The sequence below is a fragment of the Grammomys surdaster genome, unplaced genomic scaffold (assembly GCF_004785775.1).
Source record: "Grammomys surdaster isolate TR1022 unplaced genomic scaffold, NIH_TR_1.0 185, whole genome shotgun sequence".
Classification (NCBI taxonomy): Eukaryota; Metazoa; Chordata; class Mammalia; order Rodentia; family Muridae; genus Grammomys; species Grammomys surdaster.
Window position 1 is genome coordinate 3,362,054 of NW_021604630.1, and position 4,306 is coordinate 3,366,359.

The 4,306-nt window shown below is 47.5% G+C and overlaps 1 pseudogene; it reads right to left on the bottom strand.

Moving 5' to 3' along the window:
* Nucleotides 1–2,029: 2,029 nt before the first annotated feature.
* LOC114621840 lies at nt 2,030–2,794 on the bottom strand (annotated as a pseudogene).
* Nucleotides 2,795–4,306: the final 1,512 nt, after the last annotated feature.

Below are 4,306 nucleotides of genomic sequence, written 5' to 3' on the forward strand. Positions count from 1 at the left end.
CTACAAGGCAGCAGGAAATGGCATTTATTTGACTACCCGCATGACTGTCCCTGTGTCACTGCCCCTACTTTAACAGAAGAGGGGCGGGCATTGTGACTCAAAGTTCCTCTTGTCTTTGTCTTCAGGGGGTCACAACAGTTAAACAAATATATGAATGTGACCCCATCTTCATAGTGAACTTTATAGAAGTGAACAGAGAGGTATTTTCTCAGACTCACTGGATGATTGCCAGATTGATGTGTCTGCCTGCTCGTCCGTCCGTCCGTCCGTCCGTCCGTCTGTCTGTCTGTCTGTCTGTCTGTCTGTCTATGTTCTACCACTTCCTCAGCTCTGACAGACTCCAGGGAATGTAGCAGCTCTGGATGGGAAGACTATAAATGACAAACAACAGTCTCTCTGCCAAAAGTCTGATTAGTTCAGAAGTTAAAGCTGGTGTATCTTCCCACCACATGGAACCATGACCCCACACATCAGCAGAGAGACAAATGCTTTGAGTAAATGAAGACAAAGACTCTGAATATTTCCTCTTTCACAACTCATGCAATGTGGACCCAGAGGCCCCATCTAAATAAAAAACATAAAAAGCAAACACTCAGGGCACTTGCCATTTTATTCTCCTTTTCAGACCTTCTCTAGTCACCTCCCAAGCAGACCCCAGGCCCCTGGACTGATCATTTTGTGAGTGCGGGGATGTTGGAAGGAGGCAATTTGGCTTTAGGACTGGGTCTGCCACACCAAGGAATGCTACTGGTTCTGAAATTTCCCTGTGGCTCTTAGGATTCTTCACACGTGGTGTGATAAGGAGAGAGATCTCTCCCCTTGCAACAATTGCAATAATAAAGAAATTCTCCATTAATTTGATGTAGACACACAGTGTGTCCGTAGCCATGATGACAATCAACCCTTATGACAATGAATAAGATGACAGTGGTTTTGTCGATTTGAAGATAAGTAAACCGGGAGTCAGACATCAGCTTGAGGTTTCCAAACAAGCTCAGAGGGATGGTCTGTTTCTGGTGGAAAGAGTTCCCACTGCTCCTTAGAAATGGCAAATGTGTTTAAAAGCAGTTTGCTTCATTGACTCCCTCAGACCTAGTCACAGTGGCTTTCCAATAAATGGCCACGGAAGGAGGTGGGAGCCCTGTCCAGCCAGCCTGTAACATCCTCAGGAAGCTCAGACTACGTTTCCCTTCCTTGTGTGCTGCCCTGTGACCTTCTAGGCTCAGAGCTCCCAGGCAGCCCCAGAAAGTATGAGCCTCAGTAGAAGTTTCTAGGGCCTCTTCTGAAGCGGTTGGAAGATGTTTGTTATTAGGTCCCTGTTAAGGAAGTGTGCTACACTGGCTGTTGTGGTGCATGACTGTATTTCAGTACTGCGGGGTTAAGGGGGAGGTTCGAGTGAGAGGGAGCAAAAGTTTAAGGCCAGTTTGAGCTACATAGTAAGGCTTTATTTGTATGAGAGGGTGTCAAGCTTGCATCTGTTCTTTGCTTTACCCTCCACAGAGTAACAAAGTTCCCATAGAGGTGGACAGCCTCTTCCCTTTCTTTACCCATGACATACCTCTTTACTGTATCCCCACTCACACTGCACAAATAAAGGATGGTTTTATTCAAACAAAACAAATCCTTTGTAGTGTCTAGGGGAGAAAAATGCTAAAAATTAGAGGACTCGTCTCAGCAAAATGATACAGACAGAAACCTCATAGCAAGTAGTGGGTTAAAGCAAGACAAAGTTTTGTTACTCAGTCAACAAATAAAAGCTTTTTTTGTGGGGGTGCAGTGGACGTTTATTGATGGTATTTAAGAGAGTAGGGAAGGCTCCCTAGGCCCCTCCTATTATTATGGGGGTCTGGGATGGAAATTGTGAGGGAGATGCTCAGTGTTGGGGACAGGGACTCCTCGGCAACTGAGGGCCTCTCTCTTGCTCTCAGTGTCCTTGCTAGGATGGGTGGTCCAGGGTTTCTTACTCCTTGGAGGCCATGTAGGTCATGAGGTCCACCACCTGTTGCTGTAGCCATATTCCTTGTCATTGTCAGGAAATGAGCTTTACAAAGTTTTCTTTGAGAACAATGCCAGCCCCAGCATCAAAGGTGGAAGAGTGAAATTTGCTGTTGAAGTCACAGGAGACAACCTGCTCCTCAGTGTAGCCCACGATGCCCTTTAGTGGGCCCTCAGATGCCTGCTTCACCATTTTATTGATGTCATCATACTTGGCAGGTTTCTCCAGGTAGCATGTCAGATCCACAATGGATATATTGGGGATAGGAACATAGAAGGCCATGCCAGTGAGTTTCCCGTTCAGCTCTGGGATGACCTTGCCCACAGCCTTGGCAGCACCAGTGGATGCAGGGATGATTCTCTGGGCAACCCCATGGCCATCACCCTACAGCTTTCCAGTGGGGCCATCAACAATCTTCTGAGTGACAGTGACAGCATGGACTGTGGTCATGAGCCCTTCCACGATGCCAAAGTTGTCATGGATGACCTTGGCCAGGGGGGCTAAGCAGTTGATGGTAAAGGAAGCATTGCTGACAATCTTGAGTGAGTTGTCATATTTCTCGTGGTTCACACCCATCACAAACATGGGGGCATCAGCAGAAGGGGCAGAGATGATGACCCTTTTGGCCCCACCCTTCAAGTGGGCCCCAGCTTTCTCCATGGTGGTGAAGATGCCAGTGGACTCCACAACATACTCAGCACCAGCATCACCCCATTTGATGTTAGCGGGATCTCGCTCCTGGAAGAAGGTGATGGGCTTCCCGTTGATGACAAGCTTCCCATTCTCAGCCTTGACTGTACCATGTAGTTGAGGTCAATGAAGGGGTCATTGATGGCACTTGAGCAGGATTGGTACACTAATCTTAGTGCCTAGCAGGATCTTCCCCGAAATGTTCCTGACCCCTCTCCTGCCATTGCTATTGAGAAGAAATAGAAGGGATGGCCCATCCAGCCTCCTAAGACATGATGATCCATGGCTCACTCATTTAACAAATATCTACTGCTCCTAGCCACAGGCAAAGCTACAGGCTGGGTGGCAAACTCCAGAACCAGGCTTGGGAAAGCTCAGAGCAATGCTGTGGCCATGGGTGTTTTGGGTCAGACTACCCTGGTCTCCTGCCCTGACTCCCTTTCTTTCTAAGTCTTGTTTCTATGTAAGCTAGTGCAGAGAATGTGAAGCAGGGTGGCTTTGTCTGAGCTCAGCTGCTGGCGTCCTCCCTCCTGACTTCTCTCTGCTTCCCATAAATGGATATCTCAGATGTTAGCATCCCTGCTCTCTGCTATCCTGTCCTTTGGCTAGAAGGATCGTTCCACATCTTGATTCATGCTTAAGGAGCAGATTTCAATTCCATCTGCTCTGTCAAGGCATCCTGAATTCTCAGTAACAAGTCAAAGCTTCCATATTCTCAATGTCCACTTGACACTTCCAATACATTGTATCCTTTCATTTATCCAGCAAATACGAGCTGAGTGCCAAATTTCAGTTTCGGGGTGGGGGGGGCAAGTCATCGGTGACACAGGCCAATTGCATGTTTGACCACCATTCTCTTTCCCCTAATCCCCCTTGTGGTGAGGAGGGCCTATTTTGCAGATCTGATAAGTGTCTCAATCAGGACAATATACATGAGACCTGCTACTTGCGGCCACTAGATCTGTAAGAGAGGGTATACAAGAGCCCTCTTCAAAACTGGGAAAGCTCGCCCTCCTACCCTGGTTCATTATCCACCTCTCAGTTCAATGCCTTTTCTATTTATTACCTGTCTGCCACTGGGAACCAAGGCAGGGAGAAAAAAAATTTCCTGAGAGTTTTCAGAGAAAAGAAACAAAGAAAAGAAACCTTTGGCTGTACGATAGGAGCTAATGAACTATTTCCACTCGGAAACTTTGATGAGCTATGGAGGACTGTAATAACCCTACACAGACAGGCACACACCTGGGGCTCCTGACCGTCCCAACTGTTGGATAAGGCTGGCAGACAGGCCCTTGGGAGAGATGGTACCTCCTGGACTTTTCTTTTCTTTTTTTTCAGGAGAGCATTAGCAAGGATTTATGCTTCTGCTCCAGCCCCACTCACCTCTAACATTTGGAGAAGACATCACACAGCTAGCCAAAGCGCCAGGGAAATAGCAGCAGAATGGGGAAAAGACAAAGATCTCAGTGACAGGTGACCAGCCCTCTCCCTGGAGGTTTTCTACACACACACACACACACACACACACACACACACACACACACTCCTTTGCCATTTGAGGCAGAGGAGCCAGGAAACAAAAGAGTTTTCAGCAAGTGGCTGAAATGCTACCATCCCAGG